This window comes from Poecilia formosa, unplaced genomic scaffold, assembly GCF_000485575.1.
Source record: "Poecilia formosa unplaced genomic scaffold, Poecilia_formosa-5.1.2 Scaffold65, whole genome shotgun sequence".
In the NCBI taxonomy this organism is placed as follows: domain Eukaryota; kingdom Metazoa; phylum Chordata; class Actinopteri; order Cyprinodontiformes; family Poeciliidae; genus Poecilia; species Poecilia formosa.
Window position 1 is genome coordinate 720,996 of NW_006800004.1, and position 16,943 is coordinate 737,938.

The 16,943-nt window shown below is 37.4% G+C and overlaps 1 protein-coding gene across 2 annotated transcripts in view; it reads left to right on the top strand.

Annotated features, from left to right (window-relative positions):
• The window catches only part of naaladl2 (N-acetylated alpha-linked acidic dipeptidase like 2), a 393,728-nt gene that overhangs the window by 45,860 nt on the left and 330,925 nt on the right, over positions 1 to 16,943 (top strand). The gene's annotated exons all lie outside the window — the stretch shown is intronic.

Genomic DNA, 16,943 nt, shown 5'->3' on the forward strand with positions numbered 1-16,943 from the left:
TTCAGCAGGGGGACAACCATGATTCCCACTGGTCTTCCTGCCACATTGTCAACATATCAGAGTGATTTTAAGTTGATGACCTACATCTCCAGGTTTGATTTTAATGGAATTGTTCCACCGCAGCAGTGCAGCCATGGATAGCAAGTAAAGGAACTGTCTTTTTGCCCTCCAACGTTATGCACATGTGAAAAGTTTCTGGATGTAAACAATATCATGCAGTGTGTATTCTATGAAGCAAAGCTGTAATACAGTGTTGCCTTTCTGCTCTGGTTTTGTCTTGGTTCATATTCGTCAGGTAGTATGCACAAACCTCAGGTGCCAATGTTGGGTTTGGGTATGAACAGGTGCTGTGGCTGCAGGCTCCACGTATCGCTGTTTCCCTCTCTGTTGGTGTGTGGAGCTGCGGCTGGGACTCCTTTGTACATCAAACACTTACTCATTCATTTAACAACAATAAAGAAGAAAGAAAAGTTAGGCTGTGAAAAAGTGACTGCTTCCCTATGGATTTAGTCAGACCATTTCAGATCATCAGACTAATTTGAATATCAAAAAGAAAACCTGAGAAAACAAAGACATTTTCAAAGGAGGATTTTATTTATTTAGGAAAAAAAGCAACCTGACTGTGGAAAACCGATTAATTGTGGATACCCATATTTTTGGTTTTGTGTCACACTCAGACCTTACTAGACATTTAAGATTAAAACACTTATATATAGAACACAAAGGTTTGTCTCAAATTTTTCAACATTTCTCTGGATAAATTTCTGAAACAGAACACACACGCTCCAGCTGACTTGTCAATCCATACTTGTCAGACTGTTACTGTATATCTGGTTTAAAACTGACAGAATTTCAGAAGAACCTAATATTGACAGTCAAACTTGGTGGTGTAGTGTGATGGTCTTGTCCTGATTTACTAATTCAGAGCCTTGATGTCTTGGCAGAAATAAAAGAACTGTAAATTTTGCTTGTCAGGAAAATCTACGCCTATCACTTTGTGACCTTAATATAAGCTCAGGTACACAATCAGAAGCAGTAGCATGACCTTAAACGACCAGTTTCAGTCAAACCTTTTAATGGGACTGAACCCAAACAGAGTGGATCAGAATTGTTCCACAGAAACACATTTGAAGCTTTTACAAACGTGTCATGGGAGCTGTTACTGCCAGTCATGGCTCAACCAGATATAAACAATTAATCTTCTACACAGGGCCAGATTTGGATTTGTTTTTCTTCTATTAATTGAAAGAACTGTATAGACTTTGTCTGTTAAAAGTTGTTTGGTGTTAAACGTAACACACGTTTCTTAATCCAGTCTAGATTCAGTAATCAATAGATTTCTAATAACTGATTACTGGGGATGTATATTTGTATTTACTTTTATTTTTGTCTTGGTTTGTTTTGTGTCACATCCGAAATGATTATTGATTTATTTCAGAAAGATTCAAGAAGTAAAAGCTACCAGGCCATATCCCATTTTCAAGACAGTAATTTATGTTAGCAAATATATTCTTTTATTTTGTTTTGTTTTTTTGGTGACATTCTGGTGACCAAGGTGAATAAACATAACCTGACAGTTTTTAAGAAAACCAAGAAATGTCAAAGACCAAATTCTGGGTTTTCTGTCGGGTCAGCAGCTATTACCCCGGTTGACCTCATCACTGCTCTCTGTTCACCAGGTTCATGTTTTGCTGTGCAGAACCTGAAATGATCAATATTCACAGCCTGAGCTGTTTTTAACCTTTCATGTCCCTTTCTAAAATTTAAACATCTGCTGATATTTGTGAAATAGAGCTGTACCCAAACATTGACATACTCATTCTGTACCCAGAATGCATCACTGTAAGTTTGACCCTGCTGAGGGCACCTTAACACATACATTGTGGGTGTTGACACTTGCTAAATACAATGCTGGTATAGCACATTAGCATTAGTTTCTGCTAAACACCCAGCTGGTATAGTGCTTTAGTGTTAGCAGAATTAAAGTTTATGATTAGTTCTTTAGGGTCAGCACAACTAATGTTTTGGTTAGTGCTGCCCACCACTGGAAATATGCTATATGAACTTCTGATCAGGGTCTTTTTGGGTATTTTCTGTATTTAAAAAAAAAAAAAAATTAAGTTAAAAAGAAACACAATTGCTAAAAAAAAAAAAAGCTTCAAATTGTAAAGGATAGAAAACTTTTCTTATCTGTCATGTTCTCTGAAAAATGGCCAAATTATCAGAATTTCTCTCAGAATATGAAAACGTAGGAGCACAGCTGCACAAGCAGAAAGTATGAGTGGTGGGATGTGTAGTCTAACTTATAAGGTTATTGCATGGATAGTTTTATAGTCATGGTGATTATTGTGCAGTTTAAAAACGTATACATTCATATATTGTCACCAGCAGTCTGCAGTGTGACGTGCCACTTTTCCCCATGTAGGTTGTCTCCAAAAGTATGTCGGATGCTAATTTTCTACAAAATGTTGTTTTATGAAGACATCTTGGATTCTGACACTGATTTGTACTTGATGCTCTTTGATATGGCAGACACTCTTTTTACTCTGTTGCCCCCTCCCCCTCTCTCGGTTTTTTAATATCATCTGACATTCTTTACCTGAAAGCAGACATAGTATCGCCTGTCTTCTGGTAGCATTCTCCTCTGCAACACAATCTGATGTGTCTTTCAAACAACAAAAGGGAAGTGGGGGAAAGAAAAGGTGGGTGTCAGGTAGAGAAGGAGGGCGGGCGGCTGCTCTCTGGCTCCGTATCTTACAGAGTCCAGCACTTTATCTACTTGCACTGTGGGAGGAAAAACGTCCCATCTTCTATATTATCATCAAGCATAGATAAGAATGTCTCCTCTCTGCACAAAGGCAAGCTGATACCCAGGCTGTGTGGATCTGTGTGTGTTTTTAGCTCTGTGAATTTCTTGTTCCTTTATTGTCTTCATAGATAATAACATTGATGTGAAGTTGTTGATACTTTGAGACATTTGTTATATCGGACGGATGTACAATTGAATTTGGCAATGTTTAGTGACTTTAAACTAAAATAAAAGGACAAAACTTTACATTCACATACCAGAAAAGCTGTTTTATTTCTTTGCACGTTTCTAAATGTGTATTTTCTGCCTCCCGTATTAAGAAGTCTTCAAAAACATAATGTATATGAGCTCTAAGTTTCACATGCACAAATTGCGCAAGTTGCTGCTTGGCTGGATGAGGAAAAGCTCCTGTTGCCTCATCTTAGAAGGTCCATAAAAAATGAATGGAGAGGAACATTTCTAGATTAACATTTAAAAGAAAATGATTTCCTCTAAACCTTCCTAAATATAAAACCTGGAAAACATAACCTTCAGTCATTTGATTTGAGACAATAAAAAAATTTCCTGAACATTTTATGAAAATGTGCATACATTGCATAGTGGATGTCCAGCTATTTATCTGGTAGAACTGAGTGTCAAAGCTGCTGGGTCTTGTTCCTCCCTCCTTCCTGTTTTAGAGGGAGAGCCTCATGGCTCCTTACTAGGACCTTTGTTGTTCACAGGTTTTCTGCTTCTGTCTTGGCTATGTCACTCTTGGAAAAGAGGTTTTTAATCTCCGAGTTATTTTTTCTGGTTAAATAAGGAATACAGATGCATTTTGATACAAATGAACAAACATACCCTACTTATGTTTGTCTTTGTTCAGAAGACAAACAAAAGTAATCCTGCCAAATCAGAAAAATCTGTGTTGTATGTTGTTCATAATTCCATATACTTGCTGCTTGGAGGCAGACGATCTATGAGAATATCATCTGTGAGAGATTGTACCGTCACATTTTGCTGGACTCTTACTGGACAATTGGCCTTTTTCTGTTACTACGGCTACTACTCAGAGGAACACACTGATGATGTGAGGAGCTGCAGCTCTGAGTTTTCAAATCAAATTTAAAAATATTGTTTAAAACTGCTCAGGTATGTAGACATAAACTGTATGACTGTGTATGTGTGGTAGTGATTAGAAAGCAACTTATAGTGTTATATTTAGTCTTATTTTATCATTGCATAGTATATCCATTTTTGTAACCCGTCAAGGGACTGCAGATGCAAATAAATTTTTATTATAAACTGGTACAATTCATTAAATGGTGACATTTATGTTGGAGCTGTATATTGTCCCTTTTTAAATAAAGTTCATGATTATATTATTCCATCAACTAACAAAACATCAGAAGAAGCATCAGAAATCAGAACTTCATTTTGTTTTTATGGAGTCCAAAAGACGTTGCTCTGTGGTTATGTATTCTATCTACAGCTGTTCTACAACTGAAGAAACAATAAAGAGAGTCATTTTGGGGAAAGACATTAATTATGAATCATGGCTTCTTCAATGCAAGAGAAATCCATAGAGCTGCAAACAATCAGGGAGTTCCATCCGAATCAGCTTTGTTGGCCAAGATTGTGTTTGCAAACAAAGAATTTGACTTACTATTCACACGCTCACAATATAACCATTAAGTACAAATATATGAATTTAGGGGAAATAAAGATAAAAAACATGTTCATACATATATATAGTTCAAAGAAGAAGTTTACATACACCAGACATTTACCTTTTTTTCCCCACTCCCTGATGTTAAATCACAAACAGATTGTCTGGAATGTTTTCTCTAAATGGCTTTCTACGCTAATGTTGCTGCTGTTGAGGGTCTGACAATGTGCTGTTTACATATTACCTCAAGCATGTTTGTTTTTTTTTTACCATCTAAAAATGACATACATTGTAAATTTTCATCCAGCTCATGAAGCGCATCCGATACAGATGCTTATTTTAAACACTTTGAACTATGTGATACAGTTGGATCATTACTAGGGTTCTAAAAAAAGTTGCAAACATGCATTCTTGCTTCATGGTGAATTGTCAGTAGGATAGAACCACCACTTGCCTTCCATGCTGATTTTCTCCGCCTGCTTTTGAAATGCTGAGTCAGTGTGAGCTGTAGGGTGGAGGTAAGAGGCAGCAAATGAACTCTGAAGTACCGACTGGTTGGTAAAACACACTCGGCATGACCTTTAGTTAACGGACAAATTGAGTTGTGGCCAGAACACGCTTCTGACTCCAGAGTGAGCCGTGCTGGGCACTGGGAAGAGCAAGCCTACATATGAATGTTACAGTTAAGGGAGCTGATGTTTTGAAATCCCTTTTTTGGAAAATATGCATTTATGTATGGAGCTAAAATGGGACCATAAAGTTTGCTTAAACAAAAAAAAAATACTGAAAAAGATTAGAAACTGAAAAAATATTTTGAACCTGAAAAAAAAAAACTGAAACTGAAAAAAAGTTCCAAACCACATCTCAGATTCAAGTTTTTTGTTTTTTTTGTTTGTTTTTTCCAGTTTAAACTTTTGGTCCTGTTTTAGCGTGGGCCCTTGGATGATGGATGTGTGTGTGTGCGTGTGTGTGGTGGGTGTGGAATCATGACTGACAGCTCACCACAACAGCTGGACACATTCAGGGACCACAGGAACTGAAAACATCTTTAAAACATCATCGATATCCTTTGTGTGTGATTGGTTTTGAAAAGTAATATGCTTCACTGATAAAGCCTGCTTATGTCAATACAACACACAAGTATCCATGGAAAAACTATGATAGTAACAAATTTGAACAGCAATTCAGTCTGGGTTAACATTTCTCACAATGCCACCAACATTTTCCCGTGTGAGATAAAATATGTTGAGGTAAAAGTTAAAACCTAAACACAGGCCACGCCTCCAGGAAGAAACTTTGTGATGGTGGTTCTGCATAAAAGTCATGATAAAGTGAATGTATTTTGGGCAAGATCTATTTTTAATGAAATATAAAAAACTGCAGTTCTTTTTTTTAACAATAAAAGCATAAATCTCAAGACTCCTGACAGGTTTATCTAAAGCCTGAAACAATGCAAAATTTTCTTTACTTTAGGTTAAAACTGGAGTTAAAATGCAAAGAAAAGTTTGATAAAGACCATTAATATTTAGAGCCGAAGAAAGCAGAGTGCTGCATCCTCTGTCAGCATACTGTAGGAACACACACTGCAAGGTTCCAATCTGAGCCGTCAGCTGCTGTCAGTTGGGACTGATTATCAAAGAAATCTGACATTACAGGAAGGATTCTGGCACTTAACTGAACAGCATTAGAGAAGAAATGAATGAAACCTACAAAACAATCAGAAGCAGAGTCATAATGTTGGTTTTCCAATGAAAACATCAAACTATGACAAAATATAATGTTTAATGTACCAGTAGAAATCTATAATTAGATATTTTTTGTTGTGACTTTTAACTATCTTTCGCTTATTGATGAGCATCATTTTGAGTTTGGAATTTCCTGATTTAAAAACATGAATGATCTGATGGAACAAGAGGTTTAACATGGTTTCTCTGTAAGAGCCCCTCTGGTTGTGACCATGGCATCAGTCTGCAGACACCGCTCGGCTGCTGGGCTAATAAGCGCTTCTAATTATCGCCGGTCTCCTGTGGACGACTGCCAAGGCCGACGGAGACAGAAGCTGGAGGGATTGGGTGACATGTTTTGCTTGTGCTGTTGCAGACTGCGACTGTAGCCATGGCTTTGTTATGTTTGTGCAGTGAACTGACATGGTTCTGCTGACTGAGCATGGTGCCGAAGCGGCTTCCTAAACTGCTGTGGTGCACTGATAGGACACTTGTCATATCTGATAGAGGCACTTTGGGTTCAAATCCTGCCTGGCTTTAAAGTGCTTTATTGGCAAAGTTCATTGGAGTGGGACACGGCAGCAGCAGAGCAGATATCATAGCCATCCATATGCATATCATCAAGGGATTGGTGAACAAATATGGCCACAGCAACAACTAGTCACCGGTTTTAAAACTGCTTTGTAGACCAGAGTCTGCTCCACTTACACCCTCATGTACATGTTATAATGTCTTCTTCTGGGAAGAGGAATATATCATTATCGCACCACTTTTCTTTTTTTGTTTTATCATACAAAAATGTCTTGTGCCAATGAATTTTATAGAAAGGTAGCAGCAAAATCAAATTTTATTTTACATTTTTAAATTTTCTGGTGTCTTGACACTTCAGTTTTCCTGTTTCTATAGCAAACTTCTCTGAAAATAATTGTGTAACATTTAAAACCTCACTTTTCCTCTTAGGACAACCTTTTTTTGTTAAATGTAGCAGTTTTAGCTAACTGCAAGACATACATTATTTTATCTTACAGACTTTAATATCAATCAGGACATGCTGTTTTTGTTCTCCACATTTAATATTCTTAGTTTTTATAAAATGAATTGAGAAAATGTTATCTAAAAGGAACAAGCCAACTTATACCTTTGTAGGTGGACATGAAGATTAGAAAAAAGACTTAAATATGAAAAATGTATGACTTAATTAATTTTAGACAGAGGTGCTGTTTGAATGTGACACTGTTGTGCTATTTTCATGCGCATTCTTGGGAAACTATTCTTATTCTTTCACTGGATAACATGAACAGGTATGGATTGACAAAATGTTATTGACTTTTTGGATGATGTCTGCTGATGTGGTTTTGGATCCAACAAAACAATGAGAACAGTGAGAGATGGTTTAGATATAAAATGTGCACCACACAGACCTGGTGCAAACGTCCATTATGCATCAGCTAAAACTCTGGTGTACCACAAAAATCTAGTGTTGGAGTTAAGTTTTTAACATAGCCACACTTCATTATATTTTCGATACATGGACAGAACGGGAAGCTTCCGGTACAATCATGGGCAAAACGTACACACATTTCCCCACTGTCCTGGTACTTTACTGAGTAATATCAGAATATTTGCACATGGAAAATGCTGAAAATGTCTGTTTCGGAGTTAACTATATATATATATATATATATATATATATATGTGTGTGTGTGTGTGTTGGACCGCTCACAGAGTAAAAGCCCATGGGGTATAAAGGGATATAAATAAACCCGTCTCTTAAGACCTCTTAAACTGTAATGTTGAGAAATGTTCAATAAAATCAGATGTTTCTTTGTGCTGTTTAATTACTGCACTGAGTCAGTTTTGTGAGTCTAATCAGTTACTCGCAAGACTTGGCTATAAAGAACAAAAAAAAAAGAAAAAAATGTTAAAGCTTAAATTCATTGGGTCTCTTCTGTTATTTCAACAAGAAGCTCTTGAAGTGAAGTGATCAGAAAATTTCCAGGAATGCTTTTCAGGTTAGGTCGTCAGAAATTGTCAGTGTGTTCTTTTCTTTGGAGGAAACAATGTTGCCTTCAAGTGTCTGAATGCTTTTGACATGATCCCTGGTGTGTGTTGAGTGCCTCAGATGAAGAGTGTAATTACACTTCAAAAGGAGACGAAGCTGAGTCTGCAAATGCTGAACAATAGTCTGTGTGACAGCCCAGAGTCATGTATGACAGCTGGTCCTGACACTGAGCATACACTGAGGATGTGAAGCACTTTCATCAGTAACATCTCCAACTTCTCATGAATTATTAAGACTTTTACAATACCAGATAATTAAATCTCTTCTATATGGCTAAGTGTGCGAGTGTTAAGGAAGAAACTGAAGCAACCCAGGAAATCTTTACTGTTCAGTGTTTTCTCGCAAGAGAAATTCATTTTATTTATTTACATGATCAAATGTAACCATATTTACTGAAATTTTATGTAACAAATCAACACAAAGCAGTGCATAATTGAGACATGGAAGAAAAATGAACCATTATTTAAAAAATTTCACACAAGAAGCTATGGTAAAGCTAGCAAAGGAACAGTCCAGGGAAGACAGTAGACGGGTCAGAGTTTGAAGCAGAATTAGGCTAGAAAACATTCCATTGTACAACTGCATACCTATAAAAATGTCCATCAATTAAACTGCCAGATTAGGCAAGGTGAGTTTTTTTATAGGGTACATACATTCATAGAGTATTTCAAATGACTTTACAAGAAAATAACAGCACTGGTGTAAAGAAAGTTACAAGGACTTAGCTGTATATAAGCAGCAATACACTGCAAGTGCTTGTTTAGTACAAATATATCAAATATATACTTTATGGTCCCAACTAATAAGAAAAAAAACATTCAATCTGAAAAGTAGTTTTGTACACCTTATTCAGTTTCAAATCTTTATTTTTAGTTTCATTTTTTTTTCTTTTGAACAAATTTTACAGCTCTAATTTAGCTCCATAGTTTTCATTCAGTCATTTGAATGGACAAAACAATTAAGAACATTCTATCCAATGGAATCCAAAACAATGTCGAGACTTAGACTTTGCAAACTGAAGAATGTAAAATGGTTCATGGCGGTATGATTACATTTGGGAGTCCTGTACAAGCTTGACATGCCAGACATGTAGGCTGTGTTAAACAGAAGAAACACACACGTGTGTGTTCTCATACATACACTCATCAAAGACCACTTTGGACCCATTTCCCTCCCTCCAAGCAGCTCATCTCCTCCCTAGTCAATTTGACAAATCCATTAGGGACCCATTATAGACTTTATGAAAGCAGCTTCACTATCTTTCTCCCAGTGCTGAGAAGGAGCACCATAAATAAGATTATTGATGATAATGGCGGTCCTCACGGGGGTTTAAATGGTACGTCTATATGTGTGTGTGTGTGTGTGAACACATGTAAACACTTCAGCCTGGCTGTCATGTTTATTGTTGCGGTTGTGATTGCTCTATTTATGTTAGTAAGGCTTTATGATTGATTTGTTCCAGCCACTATTTAATGCTGTTTGCTTGAAAACAGTCTGACATGTTTTGACTTGATTCCGGAGAACCAAACTGTTATTGGTGGTATGGTTAGCTAATTCATGCCTGGCGCTGTAGCAGCTATGTTGATGAGCCACTATTCATATCACTTCTCAGGTTTTATGGCACATGTAGAAGACATTTCTGTGGAAGTCAAACACTTAACCTGCAACACATTACAGCACAAACATAGCAAAAAGAGCCTCCTTCACTGGTTGTGCAACAACTGGAAAACTCAGATGTTTTCAAAGAATACCAATATACAATACCAAAAATGTAATTTACAATACCATAATTTTGTGGAAAACGTACCCATACAATAAATTACTGGTCATGAAGTTGCAACTGGGAAATTAAACCAGTGTACCTCCACAAGGACAATAATTCACCCATATGCACAGACAAACGGGTTCTGAGCTTATCCATTCATCCGAAGCGTGAAAATCGGCTCTCACTGACGCATGAAGAAAATTGCATCCTCTAGTTTGTACAGAGGTCTCCTCCTCCTCTTTTCAACACCAGACCCAGGTTGAACTATTTCTCTCACAGCTCTGTGTGACATGTTGTGTGATTTGTCTGAAGTTAGTAGCTGAATTTAATGGCGAAATGCGCTCAGTCTGCAATGTTGATATTTCACTTCAACTCCTCTGCTTCCACCATCCAGCTTTTGCACCCGTAGGCGACGTGAATACCTTTGAGGAGCCTTGAGGAATTGCCTACATTTGTATGAATCTTCACTACATACCTACAAAGGATGCCAAATGGCTAAAAAACTTCTGGATGCAAATTGCATCAACGCTGTCCACGGAGAAAGGTGTGGGCTTACCTGTAGACACATTGCAGGTTATTGTTTACATCCAGAAATTGTGTGCATGTGCAGGGAGGGACTATTCTGCTGCTGCAGCAGAACAATTCTGTTAGCTGAATAAAACCTGGAGATGTAGCTTTATACGGTGCAGTGCACCGTTCAGCAAAGGGAACAATAACGCAGAAAAACCGTTAAAGGACACCTAAAAACCCCTCATTCTTTTTTCCTCGCTGTTTGTCTGCTATGCTACACAGACTTATTGTCATAGCAACTGATTGACAACAAAGTCACTAATGTGTCAGGATTCAACACCAAAAAACATACAAACATTTCCATCACAAAGATCAGAACGTTCAGTCTATTACAGTTTAATGTTTTCAGGCTTTATGTTTATTTTGCAATTATTACTAAGTGATTGCTGTGGTAGACACAGTGGTGGTTGATTAGCTAATTTAAACTCCTGATCTGTGTGGATTGCTTTTTTGTCTTTTGTCGTTTACTGAATCACAACACACAGCATTCCGTAGCACATCTACATTTTAGGGTTGTCAATTTCAAGCTAGCAAGACAGATTTACTTCCCTCACCTTAGCTATTTTTTCCTTTTTTAAATTAAACATTTTTCTGGCCTTGTTATGTGGTTGTCATAGTGTTAAAAATTAGTGGCAACCACTGTGTCCCTTTTTCTTTTATGTCACACATACACTTAAGATTTAGTGTGTTATGTTGACAACTCGACAACTAAAACCCTTACTATCAATTACTTGATAGTAATTGTAACTTTTCATCTTGATGTGAATATGGGACAGCCTTTAGATTACCAGTGTTAGCCTTTAAGGCTAATCTAAAGGCTAACTGCTTTAGATTAGCAGTGTCTGCCTGTTTGTTAGAGGCAGACATAAACATATGTATTTTAAACCATGGAGCACACCTTCCTAAAATGACCTCTCGCAATGTTTTTAATAAGTGCTGTTGAATTAGTTAAATAATAGACAGGTACAGATTAGTTTGTTTCTATAGAAACAAGCTGTATGTAGTTAAATCCAAGTAATCTCATTATTCTGGAGACGAGAACCACCTGTCGCGGCAGGAAGTGGATGGCAGGAAAGCTGTCGCCAAACTCAGCTGAGCTGCTGTTTATTTACAGCGATTAATAGCCTGAAGGTGCTTCTTTCTGCACCATCACTTAAAGAGGGGTTCTCATCTCGTTAAGGATGAATCCCTCAACAATCTGCCTGGCGGGAAAGCCAGATTCTTGTTTTTTATTTTAGTATTTTCTTTCGCTCTCCACCCTGTCTTGCCCTTCAGCTCTATCAAAGTTCCTGCCTTCCACTGAAATGCCACATTCAATTTCAGTTTCTCTAAAATAATGTCAAATGCACAACTCCCCAGGGACTTCCTTACTGCCTTTACTTAGCTTGACAAATAGCTTGAGTCAGATGTTTTGTAACAGTGAGTTAGCAGTGATGGAGCACCAATAAAATGCTGTTATTTTACATTTTCATATTTCATATTTCAGACCTTTCTAATAAGAACCACGTGAAACACCTTTTTATCATTGAAAGGTGAATTTTTTTTTCATCATCAAATAAGTGATTTTGTATTTTATTTTTTATTTTTATTTTTCTCTTATTTTGTTTGTATTTTTTGTATTATTTTTTTTTACCTTTTTTTCACTATGGACCTTTTTGTGTCTGGAATAAAGATTGATTGTATATCTAATATTGAGTTATATTAAAATGCCTCAAACCAATATGACAAAGGTGATAGTCTTTGTTCCCAGTAGTCTTGACAGTGATTTTGAAACACAGTCTGTAGTTATTTTTGACAAAGCACATTGTGGTTTTACCTTTTAGGTCTATTTCATTCCCTTTGCTCATTCTAGGTATTCTTTCATCTTCTCTTTGCCCCGCTGCTGAGTTCAGGACCTCTGACATATAATGTATTGTCCTGTCGATGGACTCAGCAGTAAATGTTTTGATGCCCTGGCTCCCATTGTGTGTCAGTGCATGAGCTTCATTTTACCCGGAGCAGGTTCAATTGTGTCCATGCATGTGTGTGAGAGTGTATGGGTGCAAATAGCTGGCCGCAAGCATGAGACGAGTGCAGTGTAAACTCATTTGTGTTGCCCACAGCTGGCCACATGGTGTGTAATCAGCACCTGGACCTCTGTGTGGGAGTCATAGATCAGGAAGTCTCACTGCAGGCAGCTCTCTTCTTCTGCAGGATGATGCAAGAACTGCTTTAAGCTGATGTGTTTCTAAGAAGAAGAATGCTGGACACAGGCAGTGTTGTGGACCTGTTGGGTTCATGATTGATGTTCAATTTTTGGACAAGTTTATACCTAAATGTCATTTTACCACCTACTAAAAGTCAATTTAATGCAACTCTTCTATGTAATGGTTGCTGCTCCTTCTATTTATTTTATTACAGAACATTATTAGTCCCTATAGAACTAAAATTCTCAGTGTTGTTGACAGTATGAATAACCACATTTGTAACACTAGATTGAGTTGATAATATAACTAAAAACTGAAGGATTGTGTGAAAAGAGTAACAACCCATGCTGAGTAGCAAGCTGCTCCTTGACTTTCCCCCAAAAGCGCTTGGGTACAAAATGACCAGAACTGAAATGGTAAAAAAAGGGTAGGATGATGTCAACAGGACTTGTGCGTTATTCAAAGTGATGGGCACACTTCTGTTAATGTGCTGAAGTACAAAGAGTTAAGTTAATTTTTCATTTAGTAAGTTAACGTATTTGCCAAGTTAGCTTTCCCTAAATTAACTTTTCCAGATTAATTATAAAGCACTAATTTAGTTGGATGTTTTATAAACTTTCAGTTGAATAAAGGTCCACATCTGGGCTGAAGTTTTGGTTTTTGACTGGTAAGAATTATTCAAACAGTCAGATGATTATATTCATACTCTTATTTAGAAGTGCGTGAAGACTGTAGCTTTTCTTTTCCTTACATTCTCTACCCGTGATGCTGACTCGTGAGTTATTGTCTTCCTTGAATATTGATCCATTACCTGTCAACAATGAAACAGGTTCTCATTCAGGACTTTCAGGCCCTCTCCTTTAACCCTCGTGTTGTCTTAACATTCTGTTTACTCCCTTGTGCTACAGGTCAAAAATGACCCACCCTAAAAAAAGCCCCAAAATAAAACAAATGAATTGAATTTTGAATCCAAAATCTATTTGTCATGATGAAACAATCTGTTATCAATTCAGCTCAATTCAATAATTTATCATGTATTTTTGATACACAATACAAAAAGACGATCAATTGTATTTTTTTTAACACCAATTGTTGTAGCAGTTTTCCTTTATACAGCAAAGGCTTATTATTGCAATTACATAAATGTGAAGTTATTACTTCTGAATTAATTATAATGAAAGGGAAAAAAGTGTGCATGTGTGTGGGTGTGTGCAGGTGTGTGTGTGTGTGTATGTATTAGAGAGCATTTGTGTGTGTTGAACTCTTTTTCTAAATGGTCTAAATGTTTTTTAAATGCTTTTATAATTCACGGGTCCAAAATGACCCATAAGACAATCCTTGCACTCTAGTGATGCTCAGCCCACATGGAAATATAAACAAAAACAAAGTGTCATTTTTTTAATTACAGGGTCAATTTAGGAAAAGTCATCCAATTTCAAGTCGGAAAAAGATAGTTTAGAGTATTTTTTTCTACAGCTAGACATGCTACTGGGTCACTTTTGACCCGCAAGACAACACAAGGGTTAAGTTATTCTATACATTTATCTCCAAATTGGTCCTCAGGTCACTCATTCCACTTCTATTTATTCATTTATTTGTTCCTTGGATAGAGATCAGATTTGGAAATTTGTGGAAATAACATTGCTATTTAACTGAGTTTTCAACCAAATGTATTTATATTTTGCCAATTTACAACAAATGTCATCCCAAGGCACTTTACAAAAAAAAAAAAATCCATCATACATACTCACTTATACTTGGCAAATTTAAAAAAAAGTCAAACCACAACAGACAGATGTTTTGATCCCACCATGATGTTCATGTTGCTTCAAAACCAAAATCAGATGAAATGAAAATCAGGTGCATCTCTGTATTGTTGAAACTGACATTAAATCTCATTGTCATCCATCCATCCATCCACCCATCCATCCATCCATCCATCCATCCACCCACCCACCCAGGAGGATTTAGAAAGATCAATTAACCTGACAGTCAAGTTTTGGACTGTGGGAGGATTGTACAGTAATTTAAGGTGGAGGAATCAGAATAGGACAGGGGAACAGAATGGTCTGATGAGCCATGACTTAGTGAAGTAAGTACAAAAACACTTGCAAAACCTGGAAACAGAACATGAGACAGGGGAGCAAATGGAAAGAACCAGTGGCAAGTAGTGAGTCCAGGAAGTAGGTGTACAGAAGAGCGAGTGGAGATGATGAAAGAACTACTTAGACAAATGGATGCAGCTGTGAAGGGAGCGAGTGAGGCTTGGTGAGGTAAAAGCCTAGCAGCTGGGGAAAGGCAGTGAATGGCAGACCGACTGAAACAAGAATGTAACTAGAGGGAAACCTAAACAGAAATGATCACAAAATAAATCCAACCCAGAATCTTGACTAGCGAAAGGAAAGAACAATAACAAAAGCAAACAAATTCAAAACGCAAATACTTTAACTGAGGGAAAAGACTGGAATGATGAGAAATAAATGAAAGGAAATCAACACGAGAAAACCAAAGAGGCCAAACAACCAGGGTTGTGACAAGTTGGACTTCACCTTTTAGATTCCATCAAAGTACTTTAGAGCCAGTAAACGTTCGTGATTGATGACCTCGGCGTATCTACTAATGTTATGATTACACCATTATAAACATGAATATTCTAAGGAAGTTTTCTTACTTTGTGCTCTTTCTGCCTTGTGTCTTCATTCTATTTGATGAATTCACAAACAGTTCCAGTACTCAAAGTCTCTGCTTGTCTGCTTTAAGCAGTAGAGAACAGCTGTTCTTTCAGCACACAAACACAAAGTGCACACGCACACGGAGCGACACTCAAACACACGCATGTAAACCAAATCCGTCACACAGACGCACACAGATCCTCCGTTATGGGCGAAGACATCTGCTGTTTGGTGTTCACAAATTATTGATAGCAGTAAACAGAAAGTTGAGGGAAAACAGGCATTTCTCATGCTGATGAAATTTTCACGAGCTGTCAGCCCATTCAAACCAGCGCTTTGTTACCAAGTGGGACGGCACGGCAACAAAGGGAGCTTTTTCACCGAGATTTTCCCATATCGAGGAGAATGGTGCAGTGGGGGCGAGAGGCAGGTTGGGTGACAAGAACAATTTAAAGTCGAAGGGGAGAGGATAGGCAGGGTAGAGCTAATGTTTTCTTAACTATTTTTAGTGGAAAAAAGAGTGGCATTTTCTGGTAGTGTATAAAAGGAATTACCCGGTTTCTCAACAGACCAGAATGTAATATTTTTCAGGTTTAGATACTTTTTAAAACATAATAACACCAAACTTTTTAAAAGAGTAGCCAGGTTTCCAAAGTTTTTATGCATATTTTGAAGTGCAACATTAGAATATGCAATACTTATGTGATTTAAATGGCAGATTTCAGAACTGCCTCAATTTCGTAAATGTTTTTTTTTTTTTTTTTACACTCACCTTAGGTGCTTTTTGATTTTTCTGGAAAAGTTAATGTGTCAAAGGAGAGATGGAAACACATTTGCAGAATAGGTTTCTCTAAAGTAGCGAACATTTACGTCACGAGTGATCATCTGTTTCCACTGTTGGCATTTGCATTTCTTTCTTTACGTCTCCAGGCAGCATGTAGCATATCCAGTTCCTGTTTCACAAGACAGAATTACAACCTGTCCAATGTCAACACATTCCTAACCACCTCTCTTTCTGAGATGTGCTCCATGCTAGTCTGTAACCTCTTCTTCCTGTTTACAACAGCCATGCACAACATCAACATCTAACCAAATCATGCTTTGCTGGTTGGTTCACTCCAAACCAGTTGATGGGAACACATCAAATTTGCACTTTCTTTTTTTCTTTCTTTAATTTGGCATTTTAAAAATTTACTCATGATTCACATGACAACTGGAGGGAAATCATAGTTGGTGAGAAATGAGTATGCAAGCCTGCCGAGTTTGAGACACATCAGTGAGTTGGCTGCCTGACGGTCTGCTTCTGCTCCTGATCAGCCAATCATTATTCATTTTCCTTGGAGGTGATTGGCTGGACCCCAAGATTGGAGATAAGGAAGACTGTAGATATTAGCTTCTGCAGTGGTGCTTAGACAGTTCCCACCCTGCGTATGCATGGATATTGAGGAACACATGAGCTGTGTTTCTACTATTTAAATGGGCAGTTAGAAGCGTTTTGAGGGGGGGG